Consider the following 17,504-nt stretch of genomic DNA (forward strand, 5'->3'; position numbering starts at 1 on the left):
TTGAACCGCCAGCCTTCTGGTTAGCAGTCAAGTGCTTTAGCCACTATGCTACCAGAGCTCCTTGTTGACAGTAGCTACTTCTTAATGTTTTCTTCTGCTTAGTCCTTCCCTGATTATCTGGACGGACAGACTGCATGTTGGGGTTCGCACTTTAAGCACATTTTACTCTGGTGTTGCTGGAAACCTGGCAAATCAGCTCGTATCATTCAATCATGCCCTGCTGTTCATTTACCATCACTCTGAGTATTACCATCCCCCCTTTTTCTTTTAAGGGAGAAAGAGGTTGTGGCTCCATGTTGTTAAATGGGTGACCAAATTATACATAAGATTCAATTTTGATCTTGGCAGCTCTTCCTCATGTGTATAGTACTTACTCTTTTCCTTTTTCACTATTTCTTCTTCCCATTTTTCTTTTTTGTCTAAATTGCAGCCTTGAAACAAATTTTATAATCAAAAGTTGTGAAAATTCATTTTGAATTTTCTTTCAGAAGCAATTTCACCAGAGGTTTTAATACTCAGTAAATCCACAACATTTTTAAAAAATACATGCTGAAGACCTTTTCTGATAGATTGTAAATGACTATAGTAGGGAAGGGATAAAGTGGATTCGCACCTTAGTAGCTGACATCTGAGTTCTCAGGTTGTGAGAATTGTCCCTAAAAGGAAACTAGCATAATAAAAATCTGAAGTAAAAGGTGAACCCAAAAGGGCAGGGCTTGCTGAAAGAGGAAAGAAAACAGATAATGAAACTCTTCTACTGAGAAAAAAATAGTAGTAAGAAGATAGGAGTTAAAGGGAAAGGGAGATGATGGCCAAGCAACATGAGAATGTGGCTAAATAACTTAATAATAGGGATTTCTTATTTTCAATTTAAAGAAGTCTGATTTCCTATGTTCAACTCCTTATTATTGATAATTCAATGAAATCTGCTGTTTTTGTAAGAACCTTGTGAGAAGAGTTGTTATTAGTTGGAGAACGCTGCCAAATTCTGTTGCTGGATCAACTTGGTAAGAGAAGGAACAATAGGGACAGTGAGACAACTCAGGAACTGAATTAATCCAGCAGAATTTATTAATCACTCGTCTTGCCCCCTGGGAATTTTTAGAAGCCCTAGAGAGGAATTAGACTTCCCTACAGCATGAAATAAGAAGTAGTGTTTAAAGCACTCAGCTGCTAACCAAAAGGTCAGCAGGTTGAATGCTTCTGAGGCAGTCTTCTTCTTTAAAAGATTTATAACCTTGGAAACCCTATTGGACAGTTCTACTCTGTTCTATAGGGTTGCTATGAGTCAGAATTGACTTGACAATAGTAGGTTGGGTTTGGTTGGGTTTTTAGGGCATAAAATGGGGATTCATGAAATATATGTTGTTGTTGTTGTTATGTGCCCTCGAGTCGGACCCGACTCATAGCAACCCCTCCTTGGGTTTCCAAGGCAGTATCACTACGGAAGTAGGTTGCCCCATCTTTCTTCCAAGAAGTGGCTGGTAGGTTTGAACTACCAGCCTTCTGGTCAGCAGTCAAATGCCTTAGGCACTACGCTACCAGAGCTCCTTGAAATATATAGCCAAGCATATATTTGTCTTAAAGAACAGAAAGACCTCAGCTAACATCTAGGTAACAAGTGTGTACACTGTATAGTGAAATACTTTCTAAAATGGCTAAGATCCAATTAAATGAATAACATAGTGTGGTGGATTGAATGGTGGCCCAGTTAAAAGATATGTTTACTCTGAACCTGTAAATGTGGTTTGGAAAAAGGGCCTTTGCAGATTTAATGAAGTTAAAGATCTTGAGCTGAGATCACCTGGATTAGGTTAGGCCCTGTGTTCTAGCATCAGGAAGCACCTACATTCCTGAGGAATAATAATCAGGATCAGTGCAAAGCTAGTTCCTATCAGGTGGAGACCAGACATACCTCCACTCTCCAACTCACTTTTCACCATTTCTGACACCAGTTATTCCCCCGTGGCACTCTGTAATCCTCTTCTGGGTTTGATAATGTGTTGCAACAGCCACACAGAACTCACAGACTATACCCACTGTTATGTGGTTTATTAAGGAAATAACAGGCTACAACTTGGGACCAGGGTCAGGAAGTATACAGGTGAGATCTGGAAGGCTTTTCCAAAATGGAGAGCATGTCCCTCCCTTTTTCAGTGTAGGGCAGCTCTCTCAGTGACTTTCAGCAATGCAAGCAGGTGGGCCTTCTCTCGGTCCAGGCCAGACATCCTCTCAGCACCCTCTTGGCCGTTAGGGCTGGGCCCCTCTTGGCCTTAGGGTTACAGCTCTCAGCACAACCAGGACACTTCTAACTGCCAAAGGCAGGCCAGCTTAGCCTCACAGTGCCTTCAGGCTCTCCACTGGCAGCTGGCCCACCTCATAGCAGGAGTGTCGTCTTGCTCGGTTCTCTTAGCTGCTTTCCAAGCAGCAGCTTTGGGCCCTCACTCTGCCACAGGGCCCCTTCCAGGTCTGTCACTGCAGGCTCTGCTGCCAGGCCTTTCCCAGGCTTCTCACTGCTTTCAATATTACAGCCCTTGACCCATAATGTAACTCTTTTAGGGGGTTTCCCACCTTCTGTTTCTCTGACTCCCAAAACTTATTTGGGATGGCTGCTTATGTGAGCAAACTCTGTCAATTTCAAGGCATGGCCCTCCCAGCAGGAATAGAAACCATTCAATCCCTGCCAGCCACTCAATCCTATTGAATGTTTTATGCACCACTATTTGAATAGCCCACCACTCATCTGTCAGGTTGTTGTACTGTTGTGGCTTGAGTGTTACTGTGTTGCTGGAAGCTATGCTACCAGTATTTCAAATACCAGCAGTTTCACCCATGGTGGACAGGTTTCTTTGGAGCTTCCAGACTAAGACACACCAGGAAGAAGGAAGAGCTGGTCCACTTCTGGGGGGAAAAAAATAATTAGCCACTGATAACCTTATGAATAAGGAGCTCTGGTATAGTAGTGTCTAAGGCACTTGACTGTTAACCAGAAGGCTGGCAGTTTAAACCCACCAGCCACTCCTCTGAAGGAAGGTTGGGCAATCTACTTCCATAGTGATACCTCCTCGGAAACCCAAGGAGGGGTTGCTATGAGTTGGGTCTGACTCGATGGCAAATAATAACAACAACCACCACCTTATGAATAGCAGTGACATTGTCAGATATAGTGCCAGAAGATGAACCCCTCAAGTTGGAAGGCACTCAAATACAACTGGGGAAGAGCTGCCTCCTCAAAACAGAGTCAACCTTAATGATATGGCTGGAGTAAAGCTTTTGGGACCTTTGTTTGCTAATTTGACACAACTCAAAATGAGATGAAACAACTGCAACATCCATTAATAATTGGACCATGGTATGTACGAAGTATAAATCTAGGAAAATTGGAAGTTGTAAAAAATAAAATCGAATGCGTAATGATCATCAGTATCTTAGGCATTAGTGAGCTGAAATGAACTGGTATTGGCCATTTTGAATAGGAAAGTCATATGGTCTACTATAATGTGAATGGCACATTGAAGAAGACTGGTGTTGCGTTCTTTGTGAAAAAGAACATTTCAAGATCTATATTGAAGTATGTTTTCAGTGATAGGATAATATCTATCCACCTACAAGGAAGGCCAGTTAATGTTACTATTATTCAAATTTTACTCACCAACCACTAAAGCCAAAGATTTTTACCAACTTCTACAGTCTGAAATTGACCAAACATGTAATCAAGATTCATTAATAATTACTAGTTGGAAACAAAGAAGGATCCATTGTGATAGAAACACACAAGAATCCTTGGTGATAGAAACAACCCAGAGATTGCATGATAGAATTTTACAAGACTAACCACTTATTCATTGCAAATACCATTTTCAACAGTGACTGTACATATGTACCTTGCCAGACAGAAAACACAGGAATCAAATAAACTATATCTATGGAAGAGATGATGCAGAAACTCAATATCATCAGTCAGAACAAGGCCAGGGGCCAACGGTGTAACAGACCATCAATTGCTCATATGCAAGTTAGAGTTGAAGCTGAAGAAAATCAAAACAAGTACATGAGAGCCAAACTATGACCTTGATTATATTCTATCTGACTTTAGAGACCATCTTAAGAATAGATTTGATGCAGTGAACACCAGTGACCTAAGACCAGATGAGTTGTGGGATGACATCTACAACATTATAAGTGAAGAAAACAAAAGGTTATTAAAAAAAAAAAAAAGAACAGGAAAGAAAGAAAAGACCAAAATGAATGTCAGAAGAGACTTTGAAACTGCTCTTGAATGGAGAGTTGCTAAAACGAATGGAGCAAACGATGAAATGAAAGAGCTGTACAGAAGATTTCAAAGGATAGTTCAAGAAGACAAAATAAAGTATTATAATGAAATGTGCAAAGACCTGGAGTTAGAAAATCAAAAGGAAAGAACACTCTTGGCATATCTCAAGCTGAAAGACCTGAAGAAAATACTCCAGCCTTGAGTTGTGATGTTGAAGGATTCTATGGGCAAAGTATTGAATGATGCAGGAAGAATGAGAAGAAGATGGAAGGAATGCACAGTCACAGTACCACAAAGAATTATGCTATGTTCAACCATTTCAGGAGGCAGTATACGATCAAGAACTGATGGTACTGAAGGAAGAAGTCCAAGCTCCACTGCAGGAATTGGTGAAAAACAAGGCTCTAGGAATTGATGGAATACCCATTGAGGTGTTTCAACAAATGGATGCAACACTGGAAGCTCTCACTTCTTTATGCCAAGAAATTTGAAAAGCCAGATACTTGGTCAACCAACTGGAAGCAATCCATATTTGTGCCCATTCCAAAGAAAGGTGATCCAACAGACTGTGGAAATTATCAAACAGTGTCGTTAATATCACATGCAAGTACAATTATGCTGAAAATAATTTTAAAATAGTTGTAGTAGTATATGAACAAGGAAATGCCAGAAATTCAAGCCAGATTCAGGAGAGGACACAGAACAAGGAATATCATTGCTGATGTCAGATGGATCTTGGCTCAAAACAAAAAATACAAGAAAGGTATTTTCTGTGTTTTATTGACTGTGCAGAGGCATTCAACTGTGTGTCATAACAAATTATGAATAACATTGTGAATAATGGGAATTCCAGAATACTTACTTGTACTTGTGAGGAACCTGTGTATAGACCAAGAAGCAGTCTTTCAAACAGAACAAGGGGATACTACATGGATCAAAATCAGGAAACTATATTTATTCAATATGTATGCTGAGCAAATAACTCAAGAAGCTGGAACATATGAAGCACAACATGGCATCAGGAGTGGAGGAGGACTCATTAACAACTTGCGATATGCAGGTTCAACCTTGCTTGTTGAAAGTGAAGAAGACTTCAAGCACTTACTGATGGAGATAAAGACTGAAGCCTTCAGTGTGGATCACACCTCAATATAAAGCAATAAAAAATCCTCACAACTAGACCAGTACAACATCATGATAAATGGAGAAAAGATTGAGGTGTCAAAGATTTCATTTTACTTAGATCCACAATCAACACCCATGGAAGGAGAAGTCAAGAGATCAAACTATGGATTGCATTGGGCAAATCTGCTGCCAAAGACCTCTTTAAAGTGTTAAAGAGCAAAGATATCACTTTGAAGGCTAATGTGAGCCTGACTCAATAGGCTCATATACATGTGAGAGCTGGACAATGAATAAGGAAGACCACGGAAGAACTGATGCATTTGAATTGTGACGTTGGCAAATAAAATTGAATGTACCATGGGCTGCTGGAAGAATGAACAAATCTGTTTTTGAGAAAGTATACTAGGAATGCTTCTTGAAAGCAAGGATGGCGACACTTTGCCTCTTGTACTTTGGACATGTTATTAGTCCATGTTATCAGTCCCTGGAGAAGGACATCATGCCTGGTAAAGTAGATGGTCAGTGAGAAAGAGGAAGACCCCTGACAATATCTGTTGACACAATGACTGTAACAATGGGCTCAAGCATAGCAATGATTACAAGGATGATGTAGGAACAGGTAGTGTTTTGTTCTGTTGTACATGAGGTCACTGTGAGTCAAAAATGATTCAAGGGCACCTAACAACAACAACACTTGTATAGCAAATTCCCCAATCCCTGCAAAGTGTGTGAAGCAGACCAATCTCAGGGCAGTCTAGTCACTAGGGCCAGACAAAAATTATCACACCATGAAGTTGTTTACAGCTTACCCAGGAAATGCCAATCATTCTGGGCAAAGGTAACAAACCTTGTTGTAGTTATGTGCCATCAAGTCAGCCCCGACTCATAGCGACCCCTCCTTGGGTTTCTGAGGCGGTATCACTATGGAAGTAGATTGCCCAACCATGGCGTATAAATCAACTTTGGAGCCCCTCAACCCAAATTTCTTCTTTGAAGAATTAGGGCAAAGGTAACACCTCAGAGCTTAGAGGGAAAGTATCCCAAACTGTTTTACCAAAGAACCAAGGCAAAAGGCCACATAAAGGAACCCGTTTCACCACTGGCCCTAGCTCCAGTGTCAAGTGCCCTTAGAAGAGCAAGGCACAGAGAAGGCCATGTGAGGACAAGTTGGAGGCAGAGACTGGAAACCTCTGGAGCCACCAGAAGCTGGAAGAAGCCTGTAAGGACTCTTCCTTAAAGCCTTTGGAAGGGTTGTGACCATGTCAACACCTTGATTTGAGACTTCTGGTCTCCAGAACTGTGACAGACTAAATTTCTGTTACTTTAAGCCATGATTGTGACTTATTGTGGCAATTTGTTATAGCTGGACTAGAACACTAATACACATAATCCACCAGCCAAATTCATTTTCTTATTGTCCTATGATTCTTTTGTTCATCAATCATGCTTAATTTTTACTATAGGGAACCAAGGACTGAAGAATAGTTTCATTGGGGTCATAGAATTAAAAAATTCTCTGGAGACCCTTTATCAGTTCATTTTTACAGGAGAATAAAGTACCCGTTTTGAGAAACAAATCCAGTGATGATGCTAGTGTTGCTACTGTCTTTGTCACCTGCCTGTTTTCTGTGGTGCAGTACGTGATGGAGAGTGAGCTGTGGCTCTTCTGGTTTCTACATTTATAACTGGAATCTGGTCCTTCAAAAGTGAGTGGGCAAGGAAGTTTATGAAGTGCTGTTGACAAGGATTGTAAGTAATAATAAGGGTTTAATTCTAGATTACCTAACAATGCCAACAATAATTCTAGGTCAAGCCCTGGATTCATCTTTGGATAGTTCTAAGTCCTAACCTCTTGGTAAATTATCCCATAGGAATGAACTAATCAGTGGTAGCCTGCATTACCACTGAAATTCAAGTTTTCTTTTAGTGGAAAGGTGCTTTCATGGAGACCTGGAAATAATCCCTGCTGGTTGTAATATTCTTCCATGAAATATAAGCAGCAAAGGTCTTTCTATGCCTGAGCAGACAAACATCTCTTCTTGTAATGCGGGCAATTGCTGCTGCAATAGTCTATCACTTCTAAGAAGTCTGAAGCCATATTGGAGAGAGTGGAAGGAAGGAAGAGAAGGACAGAAGTTTGTGAACCAAAGACAGAATAAAGATAAACATTAAAATAGTTGAAATAATTACCCAACCAATATACAAATATATAAAGTTTTATGAAAATACCCTTCTGTTGATGGGAAGCTGAAACATCGATGATACAGACTGTCATTTCTTTGATGGATGAGATGCCAGTATCTTTGATAACTTCTAATCTTCAAGAGTCCATGGCCCCTAGATCAGGACCGGCAAAAAGGAGTCACATGAATGGACGAATGAGCTTGTGTTGAGGACAGAGCTAAGTGCGTGTCTCTGTAGCTGCTCTTTGGGCCCCTTAGAGGATTTTGTTTTCCCTCTTGCTTATTTCTGGATTCCTGGCAAAGTTCCATATGGGGGAGCTTGCCTACAAAGAAAGACATTAGTCATTCTGACACCTCATACTCCAAGAGAAGGAGCCGAAATGCTAAGAGGCGAGCCCTTAATCAGAGTGGGAGAGACTCTAGCCATTTCAGTTCTGTGCTGCAGTTAACCGTAGCTACCAGCTTGTTGATTTTTTTCAACATGGTTTTATACTTACAGAGAATTATACAGGAAACTGCTCATTTTATTTGTCTTTTTGGCCTGTTATTTCAGGTTAAATCTATAAAGGCAAATTGTTAGGGCTATAACCCTAATTCTACCAATTTTCTCAGGCCTCATGGCAAATAGTACTATAGTTAAGCCCTATTTAAGCAGCGCCTAAATAATCAGGAGCCTCCATTAATCTGAACTGTTTTTACTGCACCGGACTGTTTTGGGGAATAATTGGGGGCAGAGTAGCAGAGTCAATTAGACAACTTCATCACAGAGAGTTAAAGGGAAAAACCTTCCAGGATATGCCTTCTACTGTTTCTTCATTTATATGCAATATAATCATACTCACAATCATTGAATATTAGGACTAGAAAGGGCCTTAGAAAATATTATCTAGTTCAACTCTCTCTCCTAATAAATGAAGAGACAGGGAGCTAGCATGTAACTTACCATGTCCAAAGTCTCCAAACTCATCACTGGGCGAGATCACCTGGAAGACAAGCCTCTTAATTCCCAAGAAATCGTGTCATCCAGCATAGTGGCTTAGAGAAATTTCTAGATTATCATTTATCAAATAAAAACTCCACTATCTTCATTATAAGGAGCCCTGGTGGCACAGTGGTTAAGTGCTTGGCTGTTAACCTAAGAGTTGTCGGTTTGAACCCACCAGCCTTCGCCGAGGTAGAAAAGACCTTGTAATCTGCTTCCATAAAGATTACAGCCTAGGAGACCCTATGGGGGCAGTGCTGTGCTGTCATGTAGGGTCACTATGAGTTGGAATTGACTCCATAGTATATAACAACAACATCTTCATTATACTTACTAAAGCAGAAAAGTTAATATATTTTTGAAAGACAAGTGACAATGTAATGAGTTTTCTCAATCTTGAATTAAAGGGAACTTTTAATGTCTCAAAATGCCCTAAAATTATTTCTCTGAACCAAAATCTCTTCTATGTTTCTTGCTTTGTGTTTCTGTTTGTTTGTTTAGTAGAGTGTTTACAGTTCAGAACTGCATTTTGTACCCAGGATAAATTTCTAAGGTCCTCAGATAAGAATTCAGGACTAATTTCCCTGTTGGAGGAAATGCAAAGTAGGGAAGATCCGTTTTGGAAGAGGATTAATCTACTACATCTGTGCCCTTACCCTGATAGCCATGGGCTGCCCTTTTCCTACTTTTCCCCCCATTATCCTTGCCCAGTTAGCTCACCCTTTTACTAACTGTTTCTTGGATAAGTGACTTAACCTCTCTGTCTCAGTTTTGTCATCTATAAAGTAAGAGTAATGATACTATGTAGCTCATAGGGTTGATGAGATAATAAAATATTTTCTCATGTATGATATAGAATTAGGTGTGGCTGCATATATGATAAAACAAACAAAAACAGTGGCTCAAAAAGGTAGAAACGTATTTCTTGCTTGGGTTGAAAAATAAGAAAGGGTACAGACTGGCATCCAAGGCTGGTATGGCAGCTTCAAGGAGACCCAGTCTTCTGTGTTTCTGCTCCGTCATCCCTGGAGCAACCAGAACCCTCCCTTCCCTGAAGCTCTGGCCCTCCCTGGCCCTGGTGGTCATATTCTCTGAAGTCCTGGAGCATTTCTGGGGTTGCCCCTGGGCTGTCCAGGCATCCGCAGCCAATCTTTCTTTCACCTGAGGAGTTTATTTCACTGTTAACTTTAAATTGTCTGTTTGGAAGAAAGAGAATATAATTTTCCCTAAGCTAGTGATGATTGATGGGCTATTTGGATCTGCGTTTTTCACTACTCAGTTCACAAGAATGGTGTTCTATCATGGGCTTTAACAATCAACAGTGCATGTATTCTGGGAAGACAGAATCTTTCCTGTGTTCTTTAAAGCCACCATTTAAAGTCTTCCTATAGTGATAGTCAAGCTGTTCAGTAGTGTTTATTTTTATGTTTTTAAAAATGATCTGTATTTTGGAGATTTTGCATCAAATATTAGAAAACTGCAGTTAAAATAAAGGGATTGACAATGAGATTCAGGTGACTTTTAAAATCTTTTCCACAGTCTACATGGTAACATGTGCATGTTTAAAAGACAATGTTTCTATTTTTTTTTCCCCTAGGAAATGTAAGGTCTTGGAAGGAGAATAAACATTAATACTAAAATACTTCATATTATTTAGCATCTTAGAAGAAAGATGTTCATCAGAATAAAATTTTGATGCAAACAATTCAGGAATTAATTTATTTGATTTTATTGTGGAAAATATGTTTGTAACAAAACATTTTCCAGCTCAACATTCTTCACATGTGCAGTTTAGTGACATTAATTGTATTCACCATGCTGTGCAACCATCACCATTGCAATTCAGGAATTTTTGAGGACAACTTTGGCCCTTGAAATATTTGAACTAATTTTTTTTGAGGGGGAGGGTTTGCTGATGGAATTATTGAATACTGATGTAGTTTGGTGCTATGAGCCACTCAGGCCTGGGAGGGCATTTGTGTGGCTGTAGATGAGCTTTGATGCCAAAGGCCTGCTTTGTTGCTGTCTGTTATCTAGTGTTCCTATAGCAGAAGTATCACAAGTGGGTGGCTTTAATGAACAGAGACTTATTTTCTCGGTGTTTAAGAGACTAAAAGTCCAAATTCAGGGAGCCATGTGTAGGGCAAGGCTTTCTGTCTCTGTTGGGCTGGGGGAAGGTCCTTGTCTTTTCAGCTAGTTTTTGGATTCCTTGGAAATCCCTGTGTGGTTTGGCATCAGTCTTCCCCCATCTCTGCTACTTTCTCTTGCTTGTTTAATCTCTTTTATATCTAAAAAGAGATTGACTTAAAATACACCCTGCACTAATCCTGTCTCATTAACATAACAAAGGCCATCCATTCCCAGATAGGATTATAACCATAGGCATAGAGGTTAGGATTTACAACACATATTTTTGGGGAGACACAATGCAATCCATAACAGTTGACAGAATATGCTTTAAGTCCAGATGATGGATGCTAAGAGGAAGCCCAGGGATTTGAAGAGCTTTCCTCAGTATGAGGATAAGTTTCTATAAATTATATGCTATAATCATGTCAAAAAAGAGAGTACATTTTCAAAATAGCTTCCCCCCCCCGATTATAAATAGATGTAATCTCACTGCAAAAAATGTGTAATAAAGTATAAGAAGGTATTCATACTTTGCTTCAATAAATTTGATAGTACATACAGTCTTGTATCTTGTACAATGTATTTTCTAATGAGGACATTTTTTACAATTCCTATTTGGAAAACTAATAGAAGTAACACACATGAACATGAAAACCCAGGCAGTCCTGAAATGTGTAAATTATATTTCTTCTCCAACTCACAGTCCACCTTTCATAGAAGAAACTTCTTCTGATTCTTCTTAGTTTTTTGGTCATTATCTCAATAATTCTAAAAAAAAGAAAAAGAGCATAGCTTTATTTCTTTCTTTATTAACTTTAACCATATCTACTGCCTGTGGCTCATGTAGAACCTTTTTTTCCACTGCCTCTCAATATTTCTTAGTTAAAATTTTATTTTTGGTTCTTTCATTAATTGTCTTTCAAAATACAACTCTTGCTGTATCAAATTTGAATTTGAATACCTACTACGTAATTTACAGACCAGGAAGCCAGCTGGAGGCAGTAGCGGTGCAGTTTGAAGCAGCTGAGGGAGGAGACAGACCAAAAAGTAGGGTGGGCAGCAGTTCAGAGCAACTGAGGTAGTCTAGGAAGTGAGCAGAGAGGTTTGGAACAACTAAGAGAGACAAACTTGTCTGTCAATTTGTCTTACTGTTGTGGCTTGAGTGTTGCTGGGAGGCTGAAAGCTATGCTACTGAGGTATCAAATGCCAGCAGGGTCACCCATGGTGGACAGGTTTCAGTGGAGCTTCCAGACTAAGACAGACTCAGAAGAAGGAAGAGGCCATCCACTTCTCAAGGAATTGGTCAGTGAAAACCTTTTGAATAGCAGTGAAACGCTATCTGATGTATTACTGGAAAAGTTTATGAATATCCCTGTAACATTGTCCAATACAATGCCACAAGATGAGCCCCTCAGGTCAGAGGACCGTGAAGATATGACTGGGGAAGGGCTGCCTCCACTGAGTAGAGCCGACCTCAATGAAGTGGATAGAATAAAGCTTTCAGGACCTCCATTCACTGATGTGTCATGACTCAAAATGAGAAAAAATAGATGCAAACATCCATTAGTAATCAGAACATGGAATCTATGAAGTATGAATCTAGGAAAATTGGAAGCTGTCAAAAGTGAAATGGAATTAATAAAGGTTGCTGTCCTTGGCAGTGAACTGAAATGATCTGTTTTTGGTCATTTTGAATCAGACAACCATATGATCTACTATGTCAGGAATGAAAAATTGAAGAGGAATAACATGCCATTCATCATCATAAACAATGTTTCAAGATCTCTCCTGAAGTACAATGCTGTCAGTGATAGGATAATATCCATACGTCTACAAAGAAGACCAGTTAATACTACTATTGTTCAAATTTACACACCAACCACCAAAGCCAAAGATGAGGAAATTGAAGATTTTACAAACTTCTGCAGTTTGAAACTGACCAAACATGCAATCAAGATGTATTGATTATCACAGGTGATTGGAATGTAAAAGTTGGTAACAAAGAAGAATCGCCGGTAGTTGGAAAATATGGCCTTGGTGACAGAAATAACACTGGAGATGGCATGATATAATTTTGCAAGACCAAAAACTTATTCAGTCCATTTCAACAGCACAAATGGAGGCTATACACATGGACTTTGCCAGAGGGAGTACACAGGAACCAGACTGACTACATTGGTGACAAGAGGCAATGGAGAAACTCATTATCTTCAGCAAAAATAAGGCCAGGAGCTGATTGTGGAACAGACTATCAACCGCTCATATGCAAGTTCAAGTTGAAGTTGAAAACAATTAAGTCCATGAGAGCCAAAATATGACCTTGGTTATATCCCCCTTGAATTTAGAGACCATCTGAAGAATAGATTTGATGCATTGATCACCAATAACCAAAAACCAGAAGAACTGTGGGATGATATCAAGAAGATCATCCATGAGGAAAGAAAAAGGTCATTTAAAAGACAGGAAAGGAAGAAAAGACCAAAATTGTTGTCAGAAGAGACTCTGAAACTTGCCCTTGAATGGAAAGTAACTTAAGCAAATGGAAGAAATGACAAGATAAAGGAGCTGAACAGAACATTTCAAAGAGCAGCTTGAGGAGACAAAGTCAATCATTACAATAAAATGTGCAAAGACCTGGAGTTAGAAAACCAAAAAGGAAGAAAATGCTCAGCATTTTCAAGCTGAAAGATCTGAATAAAAAAAATTAAGCCTCGAGTTGCAGTATTGAAAGATTCTATGGGCAAAATATTGAATGATGCAGGAAACATCAAAAGAAGATGTAAGGAACACAAAGAGTCACTGTACCAAAAAGAACTGGTTGATGTTCTTCCATTTCAGGAGATGGCATATGATCAAGAATCAATGGTACTGAAGGAAGAGGTCCAAGCTGCACTGAGGGAATTGGCAAAAAAACAAGGCTCCAGGAATTGATGGAATACCCATTGAGATGTTTCAACAAACAGATGCCCTGGTGGAGGCACTCACTTGTCTATGCCAAGAGATTTGGAAGACAGCTACCTGGCCAACTGACTGGAAGAGATCCATATTTGTATCCATTCCAAAGAAAGGTGATCTCACAGAATGTGGAAATTATAGAACAATATTATTAATATCACACACAAGTAAAATCTTACTGAAGATAATTCAAAAATGGTTGCAGCAGTATATTGACAGAGAACTTCCAGAAATGCAAGCTGGATTCAGAAGAGGATATGGAATGTGGGATATCACTGCTGATATCAGATGGATCCTGGCTGAAAGCAAATACCAGAGAGTTGTTTACTTGTGTTTTGTTGATTATGCAAAAACATTTGATTGTGTGGATCATAGAAAATTATGAGTGACATTGAGAAGAATGGGAATCCCAGAACACTTAATTGTGCTCATGAGGAACCTGTACATAAACCAGGAGGCTGTTCTTCAAACAGAACAAGGGGGTACTGCATGGTTTAAAATCAGAAAGAGAGTGTGTTAAGGTTGTATCCTTTCACCATACTACTTCAATCTGTATGCTGAGCAAATAATCTGAGAAGCTGAATTACATGAAGAAGAATGTGCTATCAAGATTGGAAGAAGACTCATTAACAACCTACAAGATGCAGATGACACAACTTTGCTTGCCAAAAATGAGGATGACTTGAAGCACTTACTGATGAAGATTGAAGACTACAGTCTGCAGTATGGATTACACCTCAATATAAAGAAAACAAATATCCTCACAACTGGACCAATAAGCAGCATCATGATAAGTGGAGAAAAGATGGAAGTTGTCAAAGACTTCATATTACTTGGTTCTACAATCAACATCAATGGAAGCAGCAGTGGAGACATCAGATGATGTATTGCATTGGGCAAATCTGCGGCAAAAGACCTCTTTCAAGTGCTGAAGAGTTCTTGAAGTGCTTGAAGATTAAGGTGTGGCTAACCCAAGCCATGGTATTTTCAATTGCCTCATATGCATGTGAGAGCTGGACAGTGAATAAGGAAGACTGAAGAAGAGTTGATGCTTTTGAGTTGTGGTATTGGCGAAGAATACTGAGAATACCGTGGACTGCTAAAAGAACTAACAAATCTGTCCTGGAAGAAGTGCAGCCAGAATGCTCCTTGAAAGTGAGAATGGCCAGAGTTCATCTCACCTACTTTGGTCATGTTGTCAGAAGGAACCATTCCCTGGAGGAGGAGATCATGCTTGGTAAAGTGGAGGGTCGATGAAAAAGGGGAAGGCCCTCAACGAGATGGATTGACACAGTGGCTACAATGATGGGCTCAGATATAGCAAGGATTGTGAGGCTGGCACAGAACCGGGCAGTGTTTTTTTCTGTTGTGCATAGTGTCGCTATGAATTGGAGGCGACTTGACGGCATCTAAAAACACCACTATGTAATTTAAGAAATTCGCCTCCTTTTTTCTCTTTTCTGCTTCTTTCCTTCAGTTTCTCTTAGTTATACCATTACTTTCACCTTGCCATGATTTGTAACATTTAAATAATGTTCTATTACTATAATAGTCTTTCATATTTTATTTATAGCTGATGTTAGTAGAAGATACATATTGTTAATGGCCAATTTTGGACATACTACTTTTTCAGCTTGATGTACAGGTATCATTTGGGAATTATTTTTCTTTGAACTCTTGGGTTGTTTCACTATTTCTGTACTCACAGTTTTACTATTTGTTGATTCCTTCTTTGCAATCCTTGAGCATATCCTCAATGTTTTCAGACAGTGGACGTGAGAGATTAGCTATCTGATTCATTGCATGCATGAACTATCTTCATCATTACCCTAAAAATTACTAGACTGAATGTAATAGAATTCTAAATTCAAGATAGTTTTCCTTCATATTCTTAAAGGCATGACTCTGTAGTCTTCTGGAATCCAGTGATTTGATGTCCAAAGCCAATCTGATTCTTGTGTTCTTGTGTAGAGATACAAAATGTTTGGGTCAGTCTTAGTATTTGGCCCAACTCTGCCATTTGTTTTTGATTTCAGTATCTAGAATTCAAAATAAATGAATTCTCATTTCATTGTCATTTCTTGCATCCTTGAACTTGTAAATGATCAATAGTCATGTGTTTGAATAAGATTCTTTAATATTGAATCAATCTAATAATGTTATTATAAGCAAAACAAGTCATTCAGATTTATTGCTAATTTCTAGATCCTAACTTTCTAATATAGGGAACACTTTAAAAAAAAATAGAAAAAAGGATAGCTTTCAGTAAGAAGAGAGCTCTGGTGGCATAGTGCCTAAGGCATTGGATTGTTAACTAGAAGACTAGAGGTTGAATCCCACCAGCCACTCCTCAGAAGGAAGGTTGGGCAATATACTTCCGTAGAGATACCGCCTCAGAAACCCAAGGAGGGGTCCCTATGAGTTGGATCTGACTTGATGGCAGTGAGTTTGGGTTTTTTGTTTTGTTTTGTTTTTGGTAAGAAAAAAAATTATTTTGAAATTCTTTCAATCAAAATATAAGTGGTTAATTATAATTGCAAGACTGAAATAGTATAATAATTAACAATGATTGTAAATATATCAATTTTATGCATTAAAAACTTTCAAATATAGATGAAAAGGAAAATGGATTGAGAGTTTGTATGTCTGTTAGAAGAGGATGCTAGGTAGATAACTTCAGCTCTGTCTCCTTAACTCAGGCAAGCACCAGGCTGTGCCTGGCTCCCCTTCTCCTGTGCTATTCTCGGGAAACTCTCTCTAAGAAGTAAACCAATTTAACTGTAGGATTAATTTAATTGTTTTCAGTCTCTCAGGGATCATTGTCCTTTATTGTTTGATGTCCAATGTCTTGAAAGACGTTGCTTGATATGTTTTATCTGGTGCTTTAGTTAGTTGTTCCAAGTAGAAGGAGAAATAAGGTCCTTGCCACTCCACCTTGAGTAGAAATGAAAATACTGCCACCTTAAAATTTTGACATGAATAAAAATCAAGTAGAATAGCATCCATGATAAATTATCTTCAAGATCCAGACATAATAAACAATAAAAGGAACATGAAGAAAAATTGGGAATTCTAAATACATTTGACTTATACTCATAGCAACCCTATAGGACAGAGTAGAATTGCCCCACAGGGTTTCCAAGTCCGTAAATCTTTATGGAAGCAGACTGCCTCATCTTTCTCTCATGGAATCGCTGGAAGGTTTGAACCACCAACCTTTTGGTTAGCAGCCAAATTGACTCGATGACAGTGGGTTTAGGTTTAGGTTAAACATATTTGTTCTCATTCTACTACAAAACTACAATAAAGAATATTTAAGTAAGCAATTTCTTATTGTTTTGGGTCTATAGAGACTATAATATTTTAAAAGTTGTTGAAATGATGTCTATAGTTTGCTGACCATTTTTGGTTTTTGAACATGAAGAATTAACCATGGATAGTATGTAAAGTTTCTTCTAGAAAACATACTGCTCAGAATATTCTTCTGAACTATGTTTTGGTGCACATCAAAAGATTAGTGATATCATTAAAGTGCCAGTTGAAGTGAATGTTTGTTTAATATCCAAAATATACAGTGACAGCAGGACCAATTCTGAAAAATTATTTATCTTGCCCTATTAAAATTTGACTAATAAAAATTTTGTTCAAAAATTGGTTCTACAATCGATGCCAACGGAAGCAGCAGTCAGGACATTAGACAACGTGTAGCACTGGGAAAGTCAACTGCGAAGGAATTGTTTCAAGTGCTGAGGAGCAAGGATGTGTCCTTGAGGACTAAGGTGCACCTGACATAAGCCATATTTCCAATAGCCTTGTATGCATATGAGAGCTGGACAATGAATAAGGAAGACCGAAG

Source organism: Orycteropus afer, unplaced genomic scaffold, assembly GCF_000298275.1.
Source record: "Orycteropus afer afer isolate SDZICR_OR568_19922 unplaced genomic scaffold, OryAfe1.0 scaffold00002, whole genome shotgun sequence".
Taxonomy (NCBI): domain Eukaryota; kingdom Metazoa; phylum Chordata; class Mammalia; order Tubulidentata; family Orycteropodidae; genus Orycteropus; species Orycteropus afer.